At 48.3% G+C, this 26,895-nt stretch overlaps 1 protein-coding gene and 1 pseudogene across 3 annotated transcripts in view; one reads left to right on the top strand and one right to left on the bottom strand.

Moving 5' to 3' along the window:
• The window catches only part of Pitpnc1 (phosphatidylinositol transfer protein, cytoplasmic 1), a 265,357-nt gene that overhangs the window by 55,077 nt on the left and 183,385 nt on the right, over positions 1-26,895 (bottom strand). The gene's annotated exons all lie outside the window — the stretch shown is intronic.
• Positions 13,360-14,012, top strand: Mea1-ps1 (male-enhanced antigen 1, pseudogene 1; annotated as a pseudogene).

The raw sequence follows: 26,895 nt of genomic DNA on the forward strand, positions 1-26,895 counted from the left end.
CTCACAACCATCTGTAATGGGATCTGATTCCCTCTTCTGGTGTGTCTGAAGGCAGCTACGGTGTACTCATATAAATAAAATAAATAAATAAAATCTTAAAAAACAAATAAACAAAACCAAAAAAAAAAAAAAAACCAGGCAAAGAACAAGCCTCCAGCTGCAGAGAAGACCCAGTACCATCTTGTTTATAAACACAAACAATGGCACTGCACTTTCATTAAAAAACCACGCACATATGTGTCTGTGTGTGTCTGTGTGCATGTGAGGTAAACGCCCTTGGTGGCTGGAAGAGGGCAGCCTGACATGGGTAGTGGGAATCGAACTTGGGTCCTCTGAATTATAAGCTACTGAGTCATCTCTCCAGCCCTCAGTTTTCCAGTGGTATCTTTCCAACAGTTAAAATGTAGTACCGACCCATCACCCTCAGACAGACCCGTAGCACATCCTCCATGCACTCAAGCTCTGGAAACCATAGACACATCCTATTGCTTGGGCTCTGTAAGGGTCTCAGACAGAACCTTGGTACCAAGTTTGCCTACCACTGGTAAGACCCCCATGTGTGGCTCTTAGCACTTTATAGAAGACAGAAGCCCCAGGCATGGAAGGGAAACTCGGAGAACGTAACGTTGGAGACAGGCTTAGCACAGCCCCCTCCTGACCCTCGTCACTGTGCAGGCTTTCAGAGTTTGTGCCTTTCTAGCGTTGAACCGTTGTTTCCTGTCGTGCGGGCGACGTTTACCCATTTCTCTGAATAGAGAGAGTTGGGAACGGAAAGCATCTGAGGACGGGTTTTTGCATGAACACGAGTTTCCGCACAGGAGTGGGCTTCCTGGGTTGTGGGGTATGTGCTGATTCTCCCATTGACACAGGGATCAGTGCTCCTACAGTAGAGTAAATAGTGCTCCCTCCCCGACTCAGGTCTACCAGAAAGCTCAAGAAAGACCTTATTAGAAAACAGGGACTTTGAACATGTAATTAGTCAAAGGTCTTATGATGAAATTCTGGGTAGAGGAGGGTCCCTAAATCTGATCCTGATAAGAAGGGGAAGGGATGCAGACACAGTGAAGGCAGTGAGCACCTGGTGTGGGGAAAACACCACAGAGACAGATATGGAGACAGAAGGGGTGGAGACGCAAGCCAAGGAATGTTTGGCGGCGCCATTAGATGCTGGAAGAGACAAAGAAGGAAGCTTGAGAGGGCCTTTAGAGGACCACGGACTCCTTGAGTTCAACCCTCTGACCTCCAGCACAGTGAGGTCAGAACACTTCTATTGTGTGGAGACACTTGTATGGTAGTCTAGGAAACTCCCACAATCCTCTACTCACACCCAGGCCGCAATGATGCCCGCCACCCTAAACACGTGGCTTTGTTCTCAGTGACCAGGCAGGAGCTTCTGAGAGGCCCCAAGGTACACAGGTGCTTTCTATTCTCCACCTCCTGGAAAGGTTATAGAACTGTGTATCGACAGACAGAGACCCGCTGAGCGCAATCCGTCTGAGGGGATGGAGGGGCAGGAGTAACTCAGGGCCATGACTGTGAGGTTGGTGAAGTTCAACACAGAGGTCATCAGTAAAGACTGGGTAGAACAGGGACACAATGATCAAAGAGCAAAGGACAGTGGGTAAAGTGGCAAGGTGGAGACAGGATGAAAAGGGTGGTGGGGTGGACACAACTGTGGAGAATTCTCAGCCATGATGCCTTTGAGGGAAGTAACACTTCGAATTGGGGGGTGGTGGGGGTGGTGGTGGTGGTGGGGGTGGTGGTGGTGGTGGTGGTGGTGGTGGTGGTGGTGTTGTTCAAGTCTAAAAGCGACTCGAGCAAAATAAGAGGAAGGCACTTAACTATTTCAAGCCATGCCTCAAGGTTGCCCACCCCACCCAAGAGGACCTCAGGAATCCCCAGGCTCCTGTGAGTGAGGCTATGTGGGGAAAAAGCAAGACAGCACCAATGTGGAAAAGACGTTTATGGGGGATAGGGAATGGGAGTGGGGAGGGGGTGTAGGAAATCACTGCCACCAACAGCCTAGTCAGGCGCTCCAGGCCACGACAACTAATTATGGGTGAGGCAGAGACATTCAGTACAGCCGTATAGCAAGGTCACAAATGCTACTGCCGAATTCATCAGCTAAAAAGGCTTTAAAAGGTGGGGGGGGGGGGGAAGAACTTGTAAGTTTAGGTTCCAAGGGTGGCTGTAACAAGGTTCCATTCAGAAGTTGTTCTAATTTTGATGCAGATGGCAGCCTAGGAGCAAAGCCTCTCCCTGGGTGGGCCACAGCCTCCTTTGGACACAGAGGTGCCCGGGAGATGGGGCCCGGCACCTCCCGTGGGCAGGTGTGGGTATTGGCGCAGAGACGGCTGTATGGTTTCCCTGCAGTAAGATCAATAATGGGTCCAAAAATAAATCTCAGAAGCTGAGCTTAAAATAGCTCCAATTTCTCCCAGTTCTTTCTTATTTCGGTTCACAAGGTGGTCTCTGGGAGCCGGAATGGCTGGTTTTCTCTCTCACGTTGACAAATTGAAATCGAACCTGAAACTGCTGGCAGACCCACGTTTGCCTGGCCTGCACCAGCCTCACCTGGAGGTGACTTTGGTTTCCTGGTTCCCTCAACGTTTTTTTTCTTTTCTTTCTTTTAGCTCACACAATGAGTGCTTTGTACAGAGGCAGAGTTTCTGATACAGAATAGTTAAGGTATGGGGGGTTTTATTTTTGTGACTAACTCAGCCTTAAGGGAAGAGAATGAAATACAGGGGACAGAAAAGGCTTGCGGGGACCTGGCTGGGGTCACCATGTAAGAGTGGGCAAAGGGATGAGGCCTGCAGCCTGGCTTGCTTCTGCCGTCCACCAAATGAGTATCCTGAGGTGTTTCAGGGCCTTCGTCTCTATCCAGCTCATTCCTACTGAACCTCTCCGGGCAAAACAATGCATCAGGCACCAGCCCCAAACCACTGAAGAATCATAAGAGACCGCATCTATTGTCAGGGAAAAAAAAAAATCAAGGAACAAACTGTTTCCTGGTAGTTTGTGATTTTTTTGATTCCCCACCCCCTTTCTGTGTGGATGGGTTATAAACTCCCTGAGCGACAAAGTCAGGAACCAGGCACAGAACCCATGGCAGAGCTCCATTTGTCCCCACCTGAGATAGCTGTAGAAGCCTCTAGGAGGAGCTACCCAACCAAGACAAGGGGGAGGATAGGCTTGGCCCAGCATATGGTGGGGATGTCGTTGGTGACTGGGGCTCTGGCCAAGGGCATGATAAGGTCTGCAGGCTCAGCGGGATCTGTGCAGGATGGTTTTCCTCAATGAGGAGGCACCGCCTGCTGCCTCAGCCCTTCTCTCCAGTTATCGGCTTTGGATTGAATGTCATCTTTAAGAAACAGCCCCACCCTGCTTCTCTTCCCAGTGGACTAGAACAGTTATTTTTAAGAATAAGCGGTGTTTCTCTCTCCCCCACTCTTCCTCCCCCCCTTCTTCCTTCTCCCTTTCTGAAGCTGGGATAAAACTTGGGCCCCCTAAATGCTAGTCAAGTGTTCCACCATCGATTCCAATCCCATGATAATTCTGCATGTTCACATTGCTATAGCGGACATCTGTAACAACGTGAGTGTTTGATTGCTAATGACACAGCAGGCCTTTTGGATATCTCAGACACCTTTCTTGAGGCCCAGATCTATGTCACATGACCATGCCCATCTCTGGTCGGACCAAACATATTTAGATCTACGTTCACCATGTCCCCTACCCCAAACCCTCTGACTCCCAACATTTTAACCTTGGATCTTTTTGTGGTCTTTTAATCAACCTGGGTGTTATCTCACCATCTCATACTTCTCCTTCTCCCAGCATGCCAGACACTAAACTGGATGTATTCCATAGCCTCTATATCTCACCATCTGTTTCTATGACAGGTCCTCTAATCTTGCTGACATGGACAGCCATGGGGCTCGTCTTCCTGATATTCACATCTATTCATCCATCCATCCATCCATCCATCCATCCATCCATCCATCCATCCACCTACCCACACATCCACTCACTCACTCAACCATCCATCCACCTACCCACCCACCCATCAACCTACCCACACATCCACTCACTCACTTACCCAACCATCCACCCATCCATCCATCCATTCATCCATCCACCAACCCACTCACACACTCACTCATTCACTTACCCACTCACCCACCCACCCACCCACCCACCCACCCACCCACCCACCCACCCATACACCTGCCCATGAATTTTCTTCCCAATCCACTAAGTCAGTTTCTTCAGTCCCACTGGAACATATCAACTTACGGCAGGAAGATCAGAGCCCAGGAGTGAAAATATCTGGTTCTAATTCTGAACCTATGTCTTAGAAGATAGGGGACCCTAGGAAGTCCTTCTGGCCATTCCAGCATCCGGGAGTGGTCCCTAAGCTGTTGAGACCCGTGAAGACAACAGGCGTGAAGGAGCTTTGCAGAGCTCCCAGCAGGACCGAAGATTACAGGCCAAGAGTGTCTATCTCCATTCATCAAGTCCCTCCCTTGTCCTCAAAGTCTGCCTTCCCCTCCTCCCAGCTCTGTCCGGTCCCCCCTCCTCAGGGTCTCTCACCTCCTCCCCAGGCCATGCTCTCTGCTTCAGCCTCTATGTTCTGGCCCCTGCTCCACCTTTGCCCTGAGGCCCCTCCCACTTCAGATCTGCCTGGCATCTCTCAAGATCACAGCGACTCCTATAAGGCATTTTAATCAGAGAGCAATATGTAATCACAGATTCATTTGGGGGTGACATCTGCTTAAAAATTGAATTCTTGGGCTCCCACAGGCACTCGCCTCTAACTGATGGAATTGACAAGGGGACACTGCCTCCGCTTGGTGGTTTGTCTTGGCTGATGTTACTTTTGTTAAATTTGGATGTCATATATCACTATGAGATTCCGAGAGAGGTTGAACAAGTATCTATTGATTCTTAAGTTGTGGAATAAGGTCAGATGTACAAGAAGTAACACTCTCGTGATTTATTTTATTTTAAAAAAATTTAAAAAAGATTTTACTTGGAAAAAAAAAAGGTTTTAGTTTTGGTTATGAGTATCTTTGTGGGCCCATGAGTACAGTGCCCACAGCGGCCAGCAGAGGGCGCCAGATACCCTGGAACTGGAATTACAAGTAGTTGCAAGGCACCTGATGTGGGTGCTGGAAACCAAACCTGGGCCCTCTAGGAGAGTGGTAGACATTCTTAACTGTTGAGTGGCTTCTCCAAGCCCTCCTGTGCTTATTATTTTTTCAAAAATGGCAGTGCAGGGTTGGGCCTCACACATCCTGGTCAACCTCAGGACCACTGAGCCACGGCTGAAGCTTGCCCGTTATGATTTTCTTATGAAGAACCCTATGTCTCCTAACCTGTGTAACTGGTGTAAATGTTTCAGTGACAGGATTGGACAGCTGCTTCTGGACATGGGGACAAGATATACTTAACCCTTTCATACAGCAACCCTTTCATTCTGCTGAATTCTGCAAGTCTGAGCAGGGGTCCCACTAAGGAACAGTCACCACTACAGTCCCATCAAGTACCCCAAGCACACAGGGACCGTGCTAGAAGGTCAGGCCTCTGGCTCACCTCTGCATCCCTCAGTTCCAGTTCAGTTTTGTTTTCCGGGGGGCGGGGGGGGGAGTGGTTTCAAGACAGGGTTTCTCTGTGTAGCCCTGGCTGTCCTGGAACTCACTCTGTAGACCAGGCTGGCCTCAAACTAAGAGCTTTGCCTGCCTCTGCCTCCCTAGTGCTGGGATTAAAGTTGCGAGCCACCACAGCCACTTGGATGGTCCCTCATGGACCTCGTCTCAACAACAACAACAACAACAACAAATGAATACATTTTATAATTTTTTTTTGCTATTGTTGAACTGACCTGTTCTATACTATGAACCAAGGATTTACATATACTTACTTATTTATTTCTTTGTTTACAGTTTGTGCATGTGCACCTGTCAAGGATAGAGGTCAGAGAATAACCTTTGGTGATTGGCTTTCTCCTTCCACCTGATAGGTTTTGGGCATTGAACTCAGGTCATCAGACCTGGCAGCAAGCACCTTTTCCTGCTGAGCCCTCTTGTAGGACCAAAAACTATATTCAAACCCTGAGTTTTAAATTAGCATGTTTGTTGTAGTTGAGTCTTCCTTTCTTTCCTTTCCTTTTCTTTTTTTGCCTGCTAGCAGGTGACATCTGTGACAGCCAACAAATAGTAGCAGATGTCAAAGTTCGAGAAAAAAAATTACCTGAGAAAAAACTAGGACTTAGACCAATCAGGTTTATTGTTCATGAATATGGGGAAGGGGGCTAACTTCAAATTGATTTTTAAGGCTGAATCTTGTGAATGGAGAGAGTAGTTTGAGAGTCATGCCCCGGGAGCAAGGACAGCAGTCTGAGGGATGACTTGAATTCCTTGCCGTGCCTTCTGATGTGTTCTATTAATAAATCATGTTTTAATGGGAACATAAAATACCTTGACAGAATCCTGATGCTTTAACACAAGTTCTTGTTTGGTGGCTTTGGGGTAGGTGTCTAACAAGCTCTCAGGTGGTGCTGAAGCTAATGTGAGACAGTCAGCCTGGGCTTGCATTAGATTCCTTGCCTCTCTGGGAAGAGGTCTATTAAGAGACTTCTCTGAAAAGGATTAAGGTCTTAACCAGGGCCCTGACTGATCAAATGGAGAAGCAGGGACATCACACACACCCCTGCTGCCCCCATGGGGATGAGGATCAAACTGGGGGTGAGTTACCTCATCAGCCCAGGATGGGAGCACTGTTTAAGAGGTTAGACCATCCGACATACTTGAATTCGGGACAAAAGGCGAACTTAACGCTAGTGAATTTGGCCAGTTTTGTTGTGTGATCAGATCTACATCCATCTGACTTCATGTTTTCTTTCTCTCCGTCTCCCCCATTCACCCCAAACCCAAGGTCTCATGTAGCCGAGGCTGGCCTTAAACTTATTCTATAGTAGAGGATGGCCCTAAACTTCAATTTTCTTTCCATGTGGATGCTGGGATTAAATGGATACCACCACACCTAGTTTAGGCAGTTTGTGGGATGAACCCAGGGCTTCATTTATGCTGGGCAAACGTTCTATTATTGATGGAGCGACGTTCCCCCAACCCCTGATCGTGGTTGGGTTATTACTATCATCTTTAAGTGGGATCTCACTTAATTTCTTAGGCAAGTCTCGAACTCATGGGCTCAAATGCTCTTCCTGCCTCAGTCTCCCTGGTGCCCACTCTCGGAAGCCAACTTGTAAGAGCTCAGCACATCTGAGGCAATGACTCCAGGAAGGCTCGGTCCACACTTTGCTGGAGTCAGAGGCCAGGTTGGGATCATCAGGCCTCCGGGATTCTTCCTGCTCTACCTCAGGGTGACTTTGTAACAACATCTGGAGCCCATGCTGACAATGACCCCTCCCCCAGCTCTGGACAAACACGGCGTGGACAAAAATAAATATTTTAAAGATATATAAATAAATATAAAATTAAAAAAAAATGAATAAAGGACACCAGAGTCTTCTCAAACGCCAGACAAGAAGACACCAGGGTGCCATCTGTGCGCATAAAGGTCACATAGTATGGCTACAGAACCCTGTGGAAGAGGCATGGTGGGAATCTATAAGACACAGCTAGGAAAACCAGAGAATAAGCAACAGTCCCAGAATGAGCAAAACAGAAAAACCTCTCAGGCACACAGAACTCACCACTAGAGGCAACATGAGGTCATGGATCAGAGGACCAATAAATAGTGGAGGGGGGCACAGTAGGGCGGACTTGTCATGCTTGTACTTGGAGCGTGATGGCCGAAGGATCAGGTGTTCAAGGCTGGCCGCAGCTATATAGAATTGAAGGCCAGCCTGGGCTACGTGAAACTCTGGCCCCAATAAACAAGACTAAACAAATTGGCAAAACGTAAATACGCCTGTGTACCAGATTGTACTGTTGGCTCAATGTCCGACTTCCAGGTTTTAATCATTGCACCGAGGTTACATAAAAGAAAGTCCTTGTTCCTAGGACACACACACTGACGTATTCAAGGGTGAAGGGTCATTGCGCCTGCAACTTACTCTCAATGAGTTCTAGGGGAAAAGTCATACGTAAATATTTACAGAGACGAGATGACTTGAATAGGAAAAAAAAAAAGCTCTAACAACTGGAGGCTCTGAAACGGCTTCTGGAAGGCACGAGGCTTTTCAGTAGGGTATGCGGGAGGAGCCCTTCATGGTTTATTTTATACCGGCGAAAGCAGGACTTCTGGGCACATCATCCAGTCTTTGAGAAATGTTTAGACCAGAGATGCCTGCTACTGGCAGTGCTTTGTGCCCGGAATAGGGGATCTGAGGGTCTTGGGCTGTCCACCTCAGCTCCACTGCACAATAGAACCCAAGAGTTGGCCCCCCTTCGTGGAATCAGAGAGCTACAACCTAGATGAGCAACTGGACTGTGAGGGAAGGAGTCTTGGGCTGATGAGATGGCACAGTGTGTAAAATATTTGCTCTGTAGTTATGAGGACCAGGTTCAAATCCTCACCACGGCAATATCTAGCGTAAGGAGCTAGAGGACAAGGGGGTCCCTAGAGCCACTGGCCAGCTAGCCCTAGCCAATTGGGGAGTGTCAGGTTCAGTTAAAGCATTGGTTCTCAACCTCTGGGTTGAGACCCAAATCGTATTTACATTATGATCTGTAGCAGTATCAAAATTACAGTTACAGAGTACCTATGAAAATAATTTTAGGGCTGGGGCTCACCACGACAGGAGGGACCATATTAAAGAGGCTCGGTATTTGGAAAGTTGAGAACCACCGAGTTAGAGACTATCTCAAAAAATAAGGTAGAGATGGGGCTGCAGAGACGGCTCAAGGGTCAGGAGCCATGCTCTTCCAGAGGACCTGGGTTTGACTCCTGGCACCCATGAGGCAGCTCAGGGGATCTGAGATACCATCTCTTGGCCTCTTTAGGTACTGTACGGACATGGTACACATATATACAGGCAGGCAAAAACATAAAATAGGAATAAATGAACCTTAAAAAAGTAACATAGAAAATGGCCTAGGAAGACACATGATGCTGATTTAGGGTCTCCACACGTATTTTACACACACGCACAAACACACACACACACACACACACACACACACACACACACACACACACACAAAGCATGGCCTTCCACAGGTCTTACTGAGTGCTGAAATGATGGGGGAAGAGATGTCTACACCCCAAGCGTGGGCCTCCCTGGAAGCAGCAGGTCTCAGGAAGTCAGTTTGGCTTTGCCTGTGGTCTCCCACTTCAGGTGGGGTTGGGCTTTGCTGGATATTGTTTCCCTGTGGCCTTCTCTGTCAAACAGGCCAATCAAGAATGGCAGTGTCGGGGCAGACCAGAAGGGTTCTTATGGAGACCGTTTTAAGGCTAAGCCCCGGCCAAGCTTCCAGACAGGCAGTGGTCTCCTTGCAAGCTTCCCAAGATATCTCAGGGGCAAGCATTGAGGGAGAGGTAAGATATGCTCAACAAGAATTCTTCTGTGACTTCGCTCAACCCACCCTATCTCTTTTGATTATTATTTTTTAATGAAAAGTGTGTGTTGGGGTGGGGGGGGGTACACCACCTCCCCTGGCCCTGAGCCTACAATCTGACTTGCAATGCTAATCTCTGTGCCACGTGGTTGGCTCTGGGCCAGTTTAATATCACTCTCGCTGATAGCAGGTTGCAGCGGTGTTTCCATTATGAAGTTCGGCTTTAAAAATCTCTCAGACATGGAGACAGTCTTCTGGGCAAAGGACCTTACCAATGCTTAGCTTCTCGGGGTGGGCTGTGGGGCTCCAGCCTGCATTTCCAAACCTCCCCTATGAATTAGATGTGTCCTATGGGGTCTTTAGAGGGACTAGGGATGGGGCTCAGTGGGTAGAGAGCTCACCTAATATGCACAATACCCACCACTGCAAAGGATTGGGTGTGTTGGCATATGCCTAAAATGCACCCATGAGGCGGAGGCAGGAGGATCAGAAGTTCAGAGTCATCCTTGCCTACATAGAGAGTCTGAGCCAAGACTGGGTTAGAGACCGTGTCTCAAACGTAAATAAACAGAGTCAGTGAAAGGGCTCAGAGGATAAAGGGGCTTGTTGCAAGGTCAGATGACCCGAGTTCAAGCCCTAGGAACCCATGGGGGTGGAAGGAGAGAACTGCTTCCTGCAAATTATCCTGTGATCACCACACATGTGATGTAAAATACTCCCCAATTAATTAAACTAACCAACCAACCAGCCGGCCGGCCAGCCAATCAACCAACCAACCAATCAATAAAATGTCTTTGGAAGAGACTTCAGGGATGTAGTTCGATGGTAGAACAGGTGCCTACACGGGCCAGGCTCTGGGCTCAACCCCCAGGGCCACCATTGCAGCAACGACAATACGAAAACCAGTCACCCCTCTCAACAGGAGGAAGATCAGTGGCATGGAGGGTATCTGCGGAGAGCGTGTCCTTTTCTGAGATGCTCTGAAGCGTGGCTCTCCGCTCTCTGCTTTTGTTTTCCGAGACCCCGACTTTCCCGACTCTCCCGACTCATGCACGCTGACTTACATACGGATTTCAACCAGACTTCTGATTAACCCTCTCATTTATCACCCACGGCCCACGGTTCCGTAAACCCAGACATTCCGTTTCAGGGCAGGAATCTCTCTGAGATTAGCCTCCAAGGTCTACCCCAGTCACAAGATCTGCTTCTGGGCAGATGAGGTTGTATGTGTAAAGGATATAAAAGTAAAAAATAAAAGAGGCTGTGGCAACCAGTTCTGTCAGTTATTAGCTGTGTAGCCTTAGACAAGGTATATGTGTGTGTGTGCCCCCCTCTCTCTCTCTCTCTCTCTGTGTGTGTGTGTGTGTGTGTGTGTGTGTGTGTGTGTACAGTGTGAGTTTTCTCAGCTCACTCCTATCCCTTCTGATTATTGATTTTTAAGTTAAAAAGTGTGTATTGGGGGGAGTATGCCACCTCCCCTTGCTGAGCTAGGAGTGTGCGTGTATGCACTCACATTATATATACATATATATGTACACACACACACATCTCTTAAGAGCAGTAAGAACCATAGTGAACCTCCCTTTACACGTTGCTATGAATGTTAACTGCGATGATATATAGGGTACTAGAAGTATTAGATCATTCTTTATCTCTGCGACCTTAACCAAGAGCTCTGTGCCTTCCATTCTGACACAGAGCAGAAGCCTTGCTCTGTCTGGTACGGCCTGAGTGGCCAATCTGGTTTTAAGAGCCTTCTTCCTGCCCATCATTTATTATTTTACTGTCCATCACGGTCCTCAGGAACAGCTCCCCACAAACGCAGACTTACAATGCTACCTTTACTTAACTAACATAATTTAGAGCCCTGACCCAAGATGGTGAGCCACTAATGAAATTTCCCCTTCGCTAAGATCTTCATTAACAAAAGGTCGGGAGGGCTCCAGGAGGAAGATGCAAAACCAGAGGGGCGAGGGGGGGGAGCCACAAGCACCCAATGCGGGCGGGGGTCTCCAGTCAGGACCCAGATCTAGTCCAGGGCTGGAAGGCAGCGACCAGCTGGCAGGGGACAAGTGCCCAAGGACTTGGATGGATGCTGGAAAACCCATCAGTGGTTCTCGACAGAGCCTCTCGAAAGCGCTCTTTCTCCACCTGGGAGACAGGCTGAGCACTTTTGGCTGTGGGTATTTTGAGATGTCCTTTGTCATTTGATCTCAGCTGGGGCGAAGACGCGTGGGGCCTGAGAGGAGAAATAAATTGTCCGGACGTGGGGCTCTAGGAATGGGGCTCTCCACTCAGCTTTGATCGGGCCGAGGGGCTCTGAGGTTCACCCTCAGCTTGATTTTATTTTTAACTTGTTTCCTTTGCCTTCAGGTCTCTGGGGCCAGACTCTCCTCCCTACTCTGGCGTTCTCACCCGATCCTCTTTTATTTTTTTTCCCTCTTAAAATCTGTTCGTTTTTCATGAGACACACTCCCCGTCCCCCGCCATGTATTAGCTGCTTCTTCTGGCTTTAGCCTGCTCTATATTACAATAATGAAATAGCTTCGAGCTAGGAAAGTTTGTAAAGAAATGAGGAGGAGGAGCCCTCCTACACAGAGGCCTCTATGGAGCTGGCTCGTACACACACACACACACACACACACACACACACACACACACACACGCGCGCACACACACAAACACACACACATAAACAAACACGCGCACAGACACACATAAACACACACACGCAAACAAACATGTGCACACACACATGCATGCACGCGTGCGCACGAGCGCACGCACACAATCTGAACAGGACTTTTGGACTTTGCCTTTTCTCGGTTTTCAAGGGTGTCTCTGTGTTGCATGTTGGTCTGGCTTGTGACTCTCTAGAGGTGCCCACATCTGGCAGCTTCGGTCTCTTACTCGCAGAATTCTAAGGTGGCAGGAAGTGTTACATGACAAGAGGTTTTGTGTGTATGCGTGTGTGTGTGTGTGTGTGTGTGTGTGTGTGTGTGTGTGTGTATGTGTGTTTGAGAGACAGGGGTGTTCTTATCTCTCAATACCACTGTGTTTTAATCATGGGGACCCACACTGAAGACTTAATCTATTTCTAAGGACTCCTCAAAAGTCCGCCTCTAAATATCAAAGCTGGATTAATCCCTTGCAGGGTGTGATGGTTTGCATATGCTTGGCCCAGGGAGTGGCACTATTAGAAGGTGTGGCCTTGTTGGAGGAAGTGTGTCACTGTGGGGTGGGCTTGGAGTCCCTTCTCCTAGCTGCCTGAGGATGCTCAGTCTGCTCCTGGCTTCCTTCGGTGAAGATGTAGACCTCCTCCTGCACCACGCCTGCCTGGATGCTGTGATGCTGACATACTCCCGCCTTGATGATAATGGACTGAACCTCTAAACATGTAAGCCAGCCCCAATTAAATGTTGTCCTTTATAAAACGTACATTGATCATGGTGCCTCTTCACAGCAGTAAGACCCTAAGAACAGGGGGATCAAATGGCAGCATCTGCACCCTTGAGGGACATGCACCCCACATTCCAACCACAGCCTTTTCTCATTTTAAAATTTAAACATTTAAGATGAGCTACCCACGCCCCCCATTCACTCCTGAACATGGAGAAAAACCAGACATGGTTGTGAAGTCATTGTTCTGAAGATCCAGTGGGCAAGCATTGCCTTGAGGGATGTGGAACCTCTGAGAATCCCAGGCGATTGTTACTGAAAAGCAAGAGGCCATGCGATTGCCAGTATGAGTGTTTTTAGGAATTCTTGCTGCAGCCCTGGAAAACTTGGAAGGAGGGAAAAAAAACCCATTATTAAAATCAAACAACCAGCACGTCGTGCCCCGCCGGAAGTGAAGGTGCGGGTCTGGCTGTGGGCTCTGAGAAGCCCCTGCCCGGATGGCAGCAGTAGTTCTAGGGGGAGATCCCATGGGCCCTGAGCGTATCTTCCCCAATCAGACTGAGGACTCAGGGCCCCATCAGGGTCCTCCAGAAGGAACTGGGGATTGGACCAGTGAAGAACCTGAGGAAGAGGAGGAGGAAACAGGAGCGGGCCCAGCAGGCTACTCATACCAGCCCCTCAATCAAGACCCTGAACCGGAAGAGGTGGGACTGGCGCCAGTACGTCAGGGTGAAGATGGTGCTGCTGATATCTGAGATCGGATCCAGGCCCTGGAGCTTCACTTGCCAGACCCGCCATTGGAGAGTGAGGCTGGAGATGAGCAGGGAGCTGCAGCATTGTGCAGTACAGCTCAATCCCCATGGACCTGGAACACGTGGAACTGGTGAAGAGGACGATGGCTGGAGTAAGCCTGCCCGCGCCAGGGGTTCCTGCCTGGGCTCAGGAGATATCGGACGCTCAGTGAGAAGATGTGGTGCAGAAAGCCCTCCAAGCCTGGCAGGCGTCCCCTGCCTGGAAGTGACCACTCAGGGAGCAAGCTGCCTTACCTCCCTGCATTCCAGGCCGGGACCAGCACAGGACTAACAGTTCTGGTTTTAACATCTGTCTTCGGGGTTGGGGATTTAGCTTAGTGGTAGAGCGCTTGCCTAGCAAACGCAAGGCCCTGGGTTCGGTCCCCAGCTCCGAAAAAAAGAAGCAAAACAAAACTAAAAAAAAAAAAAAAAAAAAAAAAAATCCCTCTTCTTCCCGTGTCCCTTTTCGCACCAAGGCAAGTCAGACCTCTCAGAGACCCACTTTGTTCAGTTCTGTACATATGAACATTGGCCCAAGCCCAGCCCACCTTAGCATGTATCACTCTGTGGAGAATAAAGCACCTTATGTACACTGCCAAAAACAAAACAAAACAAAACAAAAAAATCAACAAACAAAAAAAACCCCATAACAACAACAACAACAATGACAAACTGGTTCTGTAAGACAGGGAAGACAGGGGGTTGGGGATTTAGCTCAGAGGTAGAGCGCTTGCCTAGGAAGCGCAAGGCCCTGGGTTCGGTTCCCAGCTCCGAAAAAAAGAACCAAAAAAAAAAAAAAAAAAAAAAAAAAAAAAAGACAGGGAAGACAGATTTCCCTTTCCTCACAATGAGGATGTAAACCTTTGACCAGGGTTTTAAAACTGAGTAGCATGGTTGGGGAGTAGCATGGTTGGGGAGTACCATGGTTGGGGAGTAGCAGCATGGTTGGGGAGTAGCATGGTTGGGGAGTAGCATGGTTGGGGATGCAGCTCAGCGGTGAACAGGATGCTTGGTCTTGGTCAACTCCAACGCTATTATCATCTTTGACATTAACCATTATCCCCTGAGGCCGACTCATTCTTGCCCCTTTATCCTGGAGGAAGTCACTCCCTCCTTTGGAGTGGCTGGAGCCCTTTCCCTTCTCTTGAGCCTGCCAGCTCCCTTTGCACTTTACAGAAGGGCCATTAGGTGGGGCCCTGTCCCCATCTCCCAGGTAAGCCAATGACTATGACTCTGGACTTTGAGGACCACTGAGTTCTGGGACAAATGCTCGGATTGTCCAAATGCATGGAGAGGCTGTGGTGGAGGAGGCTGGCTAGGGTCTGCAACCCTACAGGTCCCGAGAGCTTGCTATGGAAGAGGTTGTACAGTTGAAATCGCCAATTCAGTTTTAAAAAACAATCACAAAGATTCTTTAGGAGAAACAAACAAACCAACAACACAAAAGCACATCATAAGTCAGCTGTCACTGACAGCATGACAGCCCTCAGCAGTCTAGCTCCTGCTTTCTAGTCCTCTGTCCCCACTGACGCCATCAATGGACCACTTTGACCCTTAACCACCGTGAGGCACTACACCATCCTTATCCAATCATTTGTGTCAGCGTGCAAGTATCCATCTCAATATTGCTTTGGGACTCGGCATTCTATCAAGGAGGGGTCGAGGAAGGTCACCAGACCCTCACATGAGGTTCCAGACACTTCTCTCAGCCATGTGTATATAATTCTGCCCTAGTGGCGTATGGCCTAGGGGAAGTTAATCTTACACAGCTATGGGGAGCCGTGGTCCATCCACACTAGGAACTTTCCAGTATGGCTGCTTTGGGGCCACCCATGCTACCATAGGAAACCCCTCACCCACACTCTGATAGGTAGACCTGCACCCAGTACTCCTTGTGTCAGCAGGGTGAGTACTTTGATTGGTCAATGGGACCTTACTGAGGAGGGGACTCGACCGTCCACTGTTGACATAGGCCAGCCTTCTCCTATCTCCTCCTTTGACCTTCACGGTCTCCCACGTCAGCTGACCTTGTCCACGTGCTCCCCTATCTTCCGTGATCTTCCGTCTACCGTTACAATCCCCTGCTGAAGCCCAGACACTGTTTACTTTCCTTCCAAGTCCAACTTCAAGGTCAATCCCAGGATACCTTTTCCTGTCACCTCACTGAACCCTCCGATCCCCCAAGAGACTCGGGCTGGACCGCAGGCTCATTCCGACCTTGGCCTACTCAATTTCCCACACGCTGCAAACGACTCTTAGACGAACTTGACAACATTTCCTGTGCTCCTACGCACAGAAGGCAGAGCTCAGCTGGGGAAGGGACAGTCAAGCAGGCTGGTGGCACCGCTAACCACAGCTGCCCAAATCACCAGGCTGCAGAGACTTCCAAGCGAGCAGTTTCCTCTTCTCGGTCACCAGTTTCTCACCAGCGGGGACCTTTGACCTTCGCCAACCTCCTTCAAACCTCTTTCCTGGTTTCTCTTCCTCTCGATGACTTCTCCTCACATGCCTGAAGCTAGAGGCCATGTGCACAAGCTAACTGGTTTTCTGTCCCCCTTCCCTCCCTGTATCTGCCCTGCCCTCTGACCTTTTCTTCCACCTGGAAGAGGAACAATCTCAAAGTGTTCTATCGGGAAGAACACTCACTATCTGGTTTCCAGAGATGGTTCCTCCAAATTCTGGCCTGTGAGGTTCTTTATCGTTAGTATTTCACCACCAAGGGCTAATGTCAGGGGTTGGGAGTGTAGCTCAGTTGTGTCGTAGCTTGCCTTGCGTGCATGAAGCCTTGAATCCCTTCCCCATCATTGCTAGGGAAGTGCAGACTGGAGAGGAAGAGGCACGGAAGGCCAGATGTTCAGAAAGTCATCCTAACAACAAAAGGAGTTTGAGACCAGCCTGGGCCCACATCTGTTCCTTGTTTTCTGGTGTGTGTGTGTGTGTGTGTGTGTGTGTGTGTGTGTGTTTCATGTAGCCTAGGCTAGCCTCAAACTCTCCACGTAGTTGAGGATGACCTTGAATTTCTGATTCTCTGCCTCTAACCCTCTGAGTGCTGGGACTAGTGCATGCATCACTGTGCCCAGCTGTATGTGTGGTCGGACGCAGTGCTTGAGATCAACCCAGAGCTTTTGTGTATGCTGGGCAAGCATTCTACCCACTGAGCAATATCCCTGTACTACCCCTGCCCTACCAGATTGACCTTTTTACACTTTGTTTATTTAATTTCGTGTGTGTGTGTGTGTGTGTGTGTGTGTGTGTGCGCGCGCGCTTGCGTGATCATCCCTGTACCTTGCCATGCATGTGGAGCTTAAAGGCCAAACTTCAAGAATCAGTTCCCTCCTTCTGTCATTTAGGCTCTGGGGATTGGGCCCAAGTCATGAGACTTGGTAGCAGGTATCTTTTACCTGCTGAGCCATCTCACTGGCTCCAAGTTTAGTTTAAGACAAACACTTATTACACAATCCTTCCTTGATTTCTTGCTACTACAACGAAAAGCCACCATGCTAACTTTTCAGGGTCTTCATCTACACTTACATTGAAATTTAATTCTATGGCATTACGAGGAACAAAGTTTGAGCCTCTCTGGTATTTGGAGGTGAGACTTTGGGATTAGGGAAAGAGGAGGCATCAAGAGTAGACCCAATTCAGTTTTACAAATGAGGAAACCTGAGGCAGATGGTTCTCCCTCACCGGGAGATGCCTGTGCCACCTTAGGCTGCTGCAGACAATCCCAGCAGGCACAATGACCTCACAGTATGATATGACACACCCAGGGACTTCCTAACCTTCAGAACTGTAAACTAGACTAACCTTTATTCTTTATAAATTATCCACCCTGTGGTCTCCAGTTATAGCAACAGACAATGGAATGAGACACATCATCAAGACAGTACCTCACTCCTTTCCAGATGAGCCACCTTTCTTCCTGAGACGTCTTTAAAAACTCTGAAAACTATTATTTTTGATACTCTGCTTCTAGCTATGGAATTATCTTCATGTATCTTTTTTAGCAGTTAGAGAGAGATTAGATGGTGGCGAGGCTGAGTTCCAATCCCCACACCTAGCTGGGTGACCTTGAGCAAGAGAGATCTGATCTTACATTTCCATTTTACCCTAAATATAAAATGCTTATCCCCCAGCATTACCCAAGCACTGAGGAATTAACACAGGAGATGGACCTGGATCTTAAGGGCTCCATAATGCTAGCCACCAACATTGTCCAAAGTAAACTTTGATCTAAGTAACTGTGCCTCTTCAGTCCTAGAAAATGCTTTCAGCTCTTCATGTTTCAAATATTAATCGTCTTTGAGCATTTTCATTTTGTTTTGCTTGAGAGACACAGTCTCATGTAGCCCAGGCTGGTTCCAAGTTTGTTTATAGAGCCTAGGCTAGCCCCTTGGACTCCCCAGTGTGGGAGTTATACATATAGGCCACCACTTCCCAGTTTACAGAGCACAGAGCTTAGTGGCCTGTCATGCACACTCTAAGGACTGAGCTGTCCAGCCCTCTTAGGGCATTTTTCTTAGTCATTGCTGTGTGTTTGGGGCAGAGAAGAGGCCCCAGAACATGAATGTGTTTCTTACCCAGCAGGAAAGCCTGGGAGAAGTATCTCCCTTCTCTCTGTTCCCTCTCAACCTGATTTGTCCCCTTCCTTTCACAGCCAGGCCCCTTGGAAATTCCTCTTTGGTTCATTGCAAGCTGGCTGGCTTCTGCTCCACTATGTCACCTCCCTGTCAAAAAGCTTGCCCATGACCTTACTACGCCATCCCTCAGGACCCTCTAGATGCCACGCTCACTGAACTCTGGGGCCATTATCGGTGCCGACAGTGTCTTCACCCACAGCTCTCTCGGGGTCTGTGATCTCCACACACCCCATTTCTCCCTCAAACTCTCAGAGCGGCCCTTCTCATCCATCTTCTTCATTCCTACAGCTTCAAAAGTAACCCTGTGACTCCTCAGAGCTCGCCCTCTTTTGCTCAGCCGTGAACTTATGGATCCAATTTTCTACTGGTTCCTACTGTCATTTGCTGTGTGAGCACTTCAGCCTGAACTCACAACCTCTCCTGCCTTCAAGCATTTAGGCTACTGTAGCAAATTCCCTGAAATGGGGCTGCTTGTACATAACAGAGGAGGGGGGAGGTAGATTCTCACAATTCTAGGGTCTGGGAAGCCCAGGTTAAGACTGATTTGCACACAGCAACATAAGGGGGTGAGGAGTTTCTGAGGCTTTTAGCAAACAAGTGTAGGGACCCTTCTCAGTTTCATTCTTAAGACGCAGCTACTGCCTTGGAGGGCTCTGGTAGGATTTCACCCAGAATTCTGGGAGGGCGGAAACACAGACCTTCCCACCACAGTGTCTCTTAAGCCATTAAGAACATTTCTTGTGGGTGCTATTGCTACTCAGCTGTGGAAAAAAAAATAACCGTAAAGGATGGAGCCTGAGTTCAAATGCTCTCCTTGTTTTACCAATCCAAAGACGGACCAACCATGCCTATGTTCTGAGAGACTAGGAGCAAACCAGACTCCCTGGGACACAGGGAGAGGGGCCACAGTAACAGAGGGCTAAATAACAAAGGTTTGCAATAAAGATGGTGACCTTCCAAGGTGGCCAGCTTCTTCCTCACCCTCCTGACCTGAGACAAAAGCCTGGCAGTTTAAAACAAAGGCCCTGTGGACTTCCTCTCCCACCAGTGGGCCGCCTGCTGCTGGACTGGCCCAACAAGTTCAAGGCCAGAGCAGGCTATGTTTACACAACAGTTGGGAGCCAGTCAGCAATCCTGCCTTTCTTCAAATGAACCAAGGCGAAATGAGAAGACACGCAGAATTCTGATGCCAGGAAGGCAGGACCAGGAGGATCCCTGGGGGCCAGTCATAGAGCTCCAGATTCAATGAGAAATCTTTGGTCTTTAAACCCTGCCAGCCCTTGAGAAAAGACTGGATTTTGGCATTTGAGTCCCGCCTCTGGTTCTTGGAGGGCCTTGTTCTCTGTGTGCCTACTGTGTGTGTGTGTGTGTGTGTGTGTGTGTGTGTGTGTGTGTGTGTGTGATTTTTCCACTGCTACCTGTGGAGGAGTTTGTTCCTGCCTTTTAATTCCATAACTGGCAGAGACAAATGAACCCAATCCACACCCCTATATGATAACAGTTTGACAAACACTGCTTCATCTTAACATTGTGCGTGTGCTTATTTGGGGGGGGGGGTGCGTGAATACACAGAGGTCAAAGATCAACCTCGGGCATCCTTCAGGTGCTGTCTAGCTTCTCCTCTCTTTGAGACAGGTCTCACTCTGTAGTCCTGGCCGGCCTGGAACTTTTATGTAAATCAGGTTGGCCTGGGGTTTACAAATATCTACCTGTCTCAGTCTGCTGCGAACCACTATGTGGATGCTGGATACTGAACTTCGGTTCTTGTTAAGATCAGCAAATGCCCTTCATTGGTGGTCCTTCTCTCCAGCCCAGATTCTAAACACCCAATGTCATTCAAAAGATGACCCAGGAGAGTAATGAAAGCCAAAGGGGATGAGTCAAGTATAAGCACTCACTAGACTCTAGGGAATGAGGAGCACAAGGAAAAGCCTTTGGCCTTTGCCGGTTTAGAGTAACAGGTATAAAAACCACGAGTAAGTCAGGGTCCACAGACAGAGGTCGGAACGCATCTCAGAAGGCAGAGGTGGGCTGCACTGAGACATGGTAGGACCCTCCAGGTACGTTAGCTTGCCTGTAACAGGAACGACCTTTAAAGGTCTCTGAATACTTTGTCTGATAAAAAGACGTCTTGACTTTGCCCAGTCACTGATTACGGGTAAAGGCACCGGCCTGGTACAGCACAGAGTGAAAGGAAGGAGGTCCCGCCGTTCTGAGGCGTCAGGTCTTTTATGCTAGAATTTCTGTTTGCACATGCGATTTTACTTATGGTATTTGCTGCCCCTCAAGACTTCACAGTACAAACTTACGAAGGTGAGAAATTAAAGCCGCAGTTTTTGAGGCAGTTACAGAACAAATCTGGCCACATACGCATGCACCTCTCCAGAATCTGCAATCCTGGACTGTGGAGATGGCTCACCTGTGAACGCGTTTGCTCCCGAGCCTGATGAGTTGAGGGCCTACACGGTGGAAAGAGAGAACCGACTCCCGCAAGTTGTCCTGTGATTTCTATTCACGAGCCATGACATGCATGTACGTGCACAAGGACACACAAAGAGGCTCACAGGAGTCACTGGTTAGCGTCCTACCATTAGTAGACAGGAGAAGTATTTCGTTTCCAAATAGGAATCACAGACCTTAGACAAAGGACGCACTCGTGTGTGCTCATAGCCAAAGCAGAATGTCAGCAGCCTGTGTACCCCACGATTCCTTTATTTTGATTTTTTTGAGACAAGGTCTAATGTAGCTCAGGCTAGCCTCAAACTTGCTGTATAGCTAAGGCTAGCCTCGAACTTTGAATCCTTTTGCCTCCTATACCTCCCCAGAGCTGAGTTACAGTTATGTGACACAATGTCTGATTCATGATTCTCTTAAATTAAAAAAAAAAACAACTGTTTACTTATTATTATTATTGTTGTTGCTGCTGCTGCTGCTGTGTTGCTATGCATGTCTGCACAGGCTACAGTGTGACTGTGAGCTCCGAGGACCACTTTTTGAGTCAGTTCTCTCCTCTCCCGGGGTTGCAAGTGTCGGCCCGCTGAGCCATCTTGCCTGCCCAATTCCTTTCTAGAAAGGGCAATTCGCTTTGGTAGGGATTGAGCCGGGAGCAGCACTTGCTAAGCACATGTTCTACCTCAGAGAAACGCCCCCAAGCCTCGGTGAGATTGTTTTCTGTTAACAGAAAGCCCCAACAAAGGCACACCATGTGTGCAACTGGTATCGTATCTATTCCAAGAGACCCAGATGGTTCTGAGTAAATTTAGCCGGGTGCCGCAAGCAGGGTTCCCCTATAGATCAAAATAATGTTACTAGAAAAAAAATATACATCTCCCTGCAATCTTTCACTCCTGAGGAAGGTTCTCGGAATATATCATATTTCATTTCATTAATTCACATGGGTTCTGCCTTGCAACCAAGGGGACGTTGACTTAGCTCATGACAGACCTTTGGACTTTGGTGTAAATGCTAACCAAATCCTTCAGCATCGAGTGCCGCTCACTTGGTTTTGGCCCTGAGCGCCTGTCTATTCTGTGATGGTACCAATGTGTTTATTTATTTTATATCATTTTATAATATTGATTTTTATAATTTATTTACTTTTATGACCTGAGTCAGTGTCTGGCCTTGTACCCTAGGCTGGCCTCAAATTCCTCTGGCCTTCAGAGTGCTGGGATGTCAGGCGTGTGGCATCACATCCATCCCATCGGGGTATTCATCTGATGCTTTTCAACACATATTTATTAATAGCTTGGCCAGCATAATTAAGATAATTAAAATAACTCCACAGAATTGTCTGCATATTCCGAAGGGGTTTTTTGACCCTCTAGTTAAAGGGCTGGAAAGAGGATGGAACCATTTTTAGAGGCGACTGCGTGAACTTTATATTTTAGTCAGCTAACTAAAACGGCTGGGGGGACTAGAAATAGGTCTTTAGGGCTGGTGGGACAGCCTGGTGGGCAAAAGAGCTTGCTGCAAAAACATGAGGACTGGAGTTCAAATCCCTAGCGACCACAGGAGAATGAACGCCTAGGAATGAGGTAACCTGGTATAGATATCTCTGAACAAAACTGACCTTGTCTCAAACACGGTAGACAGTGAGGACAAGCACCCAAAATTGTCTGTACCTGCATTCACACACAGACATCCATCCAAACTCAATATAAAAATAATGACACGTGGGTCACCAATAGGCATTAGGGGGAGATAGATGATTTGAATATGAAGTAGCACTGGCCAGGGAGAAGGCCCAATGAGTAAAGGAGTTTGCTGCCAAGCCTGAAGATCTAAGTTCAATTTCTAGGACCCACACAGTGGAAAGAAAGCACTGACTCCTACAGTTGTGGTCTGTCCGCCATAAGCACACAGGGGAGCATGCATCCGCTTGTGAACACACAAACACACAGTGAATGTCCGAAAAAAATTACAAACACGTATGACTGAACAGCTTGGTACCATGAGATAAGCATGGTTCTTACCCTGAAGATCCAGTACCAGGGCCACTGAACCTTAGCTCACACTGTGCCTGGATAAAACAGCGTGCATGCGGGCAAGTCCAGGAGCAGACGGAAGCATTAGACAGGAAAAATTGCTTACAAACGGTGGCCACTGGGGGTCATTAACTTCCTTCCACCATTCCCTCGCCCCACAAAATTTTTCTTATAAGAGGCTAAAATACCGGCCAAGGCTCATCCTCGAAGGTGTGCTTATGACAGAGAGGTTGGCTCTGGACCGCTCTGTGGAAGGTGACACAGCTCTTCCCTTTCCAGGGCTCTGACAAGACATTCACATTCCCAGGCAGCCCACGGCTGTCCAGGGAAAAGGGCGCAAACACCCTCCCTGGCTGATTACTGGATAGCCTTTCTTCAGCAGATGCTGCTCCTGCGTCCACATTTTCTCTGCACGCATTTGTGGCTGAAATGTCCCTCACAGGTTCATGTACTGGCCTCTTGGTCTCCAGCCGCGGTGCTATTTTGGGAGGTTCGAGAAACGTCAGGAGCTAGGGCCTCACTATTGGAAGGTTCCTGGGACCCAGCCCCTTGCTTATTCTCTGCTTCCTATTTGGCACGGAAGACACAGCACCCTTCCCCCCACACTCCCAAGGCTGTGATACCTAAGTGCACAAGAGCGCTGAAACTGTGAGCCAAAATCAATCCCCTCCAAGTTTTTTTCTTCAGTCAGGTATTTGGTCATTAGTGACAAAATAAAAGTGACTAATGCGTGGGTTGGTGAGACGCCTCAGTAGTAAAACTGCTTGCCATCCAACACCGACAATATGGAATCCAGATGTAGTAGCTTGTGTTGGGAACACCACTGCTCCAACAGTGAGATGAGAGTTGGAGGCACGGGAATCACCCAGAAGTTCACATGCACAGGGACCGGTGCAAATAACAAAGAGACCGGGAATTCACCACTGCTGGTGGAAGAGAAGGTTGACTTCCACTGGCATGACGCATGGGAGCGTAAAAATATACCCATATAGCAAATAATAAGTAAAGAAAAAAGAACGTTAGAGAATAACTGGTTGATGCATTCACAAGGGTCACTCAACGTCCTCTCCCAGAGCAGGAGAGTGGGATGAACTCACGTGGAACCCCAGACAGCCCCGCTGGACCACAGAGAGAAGGAAGGTGCTGTCACTCATAACTACAAGATGCTATCGCCACTAACATTTTACCCCAGGGCTGCTAAAACATGAAAAACAGTGACACTAGAATAGACAGAACATGGAAGCTTCATTACAGGCTTAGCATGTATGTACGAAAGGCCACACTGAGCACACTGCATGGTTAACATCTTCTACACATACAAGGGATTCAGAAGTCAGAACCACCCAGGCAAGTGACAAGGACACAAAAGTGATAAGCCAGCTGCTAAGTGGCCAATCTGGGGTGGAAGTCCTATGGATCCAATTCCAGGCCCTGCGCCCTCCTTCCCCTCACTCTCCTGCCTCTATCCTATTGGGCACTGGCTTGACTGTCAGAGGGATGAGGGGGCGGTGCCAAGCAGAGTCCTTTCCAGGTGCAGGAGACCCAGGAAGAGCAGCGTATAACGCCATGATGCCCATCTTCCTGGCAGGAAGTCACCATACAGAGAAGGTCTGGTATTTGGGCCAGAGACTGGACACAGTCCTCCAGCTTGGTGAAGTGAACTCAAGAGAACTGTCTCTCAGAACACCCCCAGCACGGTGAGAAGAATGGGGGCTGCAAGCTTCAGAAATGGGGCAACTTAACAGCTGTCCTACAGATCACTTTCACCACTCATGGAGCTGCAAGCCAGAGCCTGATTCTCAAGCCATCCCCACAACTGAAGTCAATGAGAAATACCACCACTGATGGTCTGAGTCATCTCACTGGATCCTTTCCTGAGTCCTCTGACCTGAGCCATGCCTCCTCATTCATCATCAGGGATGCTCTGGCTGATGAATTCTCATGAGTTGTTCCCTGCAGAGCCCTGGTCTGCCCCTGTTTGGCCCAAGGCTAGGCAGTGATTTCGCCGAACTTAGTATATCACTCTGGTTAGTGGGTCTAGCCAGCTGCCAGCTTTTGGCAGACTCCTAAAGTGTCCTCATCCAAAACGCTCCAAGACCCAAAGGCTGCTGGGTACCATCTGTCATGATCAATCCATTCACAGAAGGACCAAAAACGGCTCCACAAACATAAACAGAAAGATCTAGGTAAATAAACAAGAAAGGCAAGCTTTGTTTTTTTAAAGCGGGGAACAGTGGTTTCCCACAGCAATTAGGTCTCTTGTGAGGGGAAAAAAATATTTGGGAAACAATTGCAAATATAGTGGATGGGGCTGAGAGTGGATTCTAGAAAGTTGGGGGGCGGGCACATCGTGTCTCATGCAACATGACTTGAGGAGGAACCTTTTTCAAAAGTGAAAAGGTAAGTCTGCGATGGTACCTCACAACTGTAACCCTACTACTTGGGAGGCAACGGGAGAAGCATGCATTCAAATCCACCTTAGGCTATGTATACAGTGAGTTTGAGGCCAACCTGGGCTATTTAAGGAAACCCCCACATACAAAATCCAGCTGGGATCCCTTCTGCTCCTCTTCCCGGCTGATGACCATAGTAAATTTGCTGTCTGTATATTTTAAAAATAAAATGGGTTATGCAATATGTAAATAGTCCATAAGCAAAATATTGCTACATTATTTAAAATTTTTATTACATTACTTATCATGTGTGTGTGTTCATGATGCGTACACACAGTGTCCATGTGGAGGTCAGAGGATAACTTCTGGGGGTCAGTTCTTTCCTTCTACCCTGTAAGCCCCAAGGATAAAACCTGATGTGTTATATAATAGCCAGTTCTACTTTCTTTGTGTCACGAAGAGAAAAGATGAAAATCTCCCATTTTTGTTCTTTGATCAAAATTTGTCCTATTTTTGGACTTTTTTTTTCCATGTTGATGTTATAATCAATTTAGGACAAGCACTGCCTATCCCTTGAGTATGCTCTGCCTCATGCTGGGTGTCTAGACTACAAAAGCTGGGAGTGGGGGCGTGCATTGCTGTAACCCCAGCACCTGGAAAGCTGAGGAAGGAGGATCGCTACAAGTTCGAGGCCAGCTGGGCTACAAAGCGAGACCCCGTTTCAAAATCCCAATAGTCCGGGACTGTCGTGTTGTAGCGTGCCCCTTCCGGTGCCTTCCTCTGTTTATTTCACCCTGATTGAAAGCCGATAAACACCAGGGAAAGGCTCACCCCTCAGTGAGGGTGTACCCTCTCGCTGGGTCACGATGGAAGGCACACCATGTCTTTTTATATTATGTCACGTGTATATGTTCCCACATTGTGTGATGTGAACTCTGCTCCTGGTGGGACTGGTTAGGTGACGGTGGAATCAAGGTGTGATCCTTTAAAATAAACTGAAAGGTCTGGAGGGTCCGCTCTGCTGCACTCTGTTTCAGCACCAGCTGTTGGCTCCACACTGCTGCGGTAATGGCAACATTGTAACAACATGGTCATCCAGACCATGTCCTCCTCCTACCTGGCAGTTTCCCAACTGTGCCTCACCTTTGTCCCTTAGAGTGTGTCGCTTTGGGCCAGTCTGATTACTTGTCTTTGGAAAACTGGTAGCAGCCAGCAGAGGCGGGGCTTTTCAGATTTATCACAACATGGTGGGAACAGGCCAAAGGAAAAGCGAACACTACTAGAAGCTGCATGTATCAGTAACCATGAATAGTAATTCTGGTTGGCACTGTGACTGCACTTCAGGATCCGAGGGCTGACCCTCGATCTGGTCACGCCTTTGTGTGGCTCGTGTTTGCTTGCTTGTTTACTTGTCTGAAACAGGACTTCATTCTGTAGTCTGGGTTGGTCCAGAACTATGCAGCCACTATATATATGGCTTTAAATTCAAGGCAAGCTTGTTGCTCCAGCCTTCTTCTACCTGCTGGGTGACAGGTCTGAATGAGCAGTCTCCGTTTGTTGTCGTTATTTTAAATATCCATCTTGGATGGGGCTGGAGAGTTGGCTCAGGAGTTCGAGCCCTGGGTGCTCTTGTCGAGGACCTGGGTTCAGTGTCCAGC

This window comes from Rattus norvegicus, chromosome 10 (genome assembly GCF_036323735.1).
Source record: "Rattus norvegicus strain BN/NHsdMcwi chromosome 10, GRCr8, whole genome shotgun sequence".
In the NCBI taxonomy this organism is placed as follows: domain Eukaryota; kingdom Metazoa; phylum Chordata; class Mammalia; order Rodentia; family Muridae; genus Rattus; species Rattus norvegicus.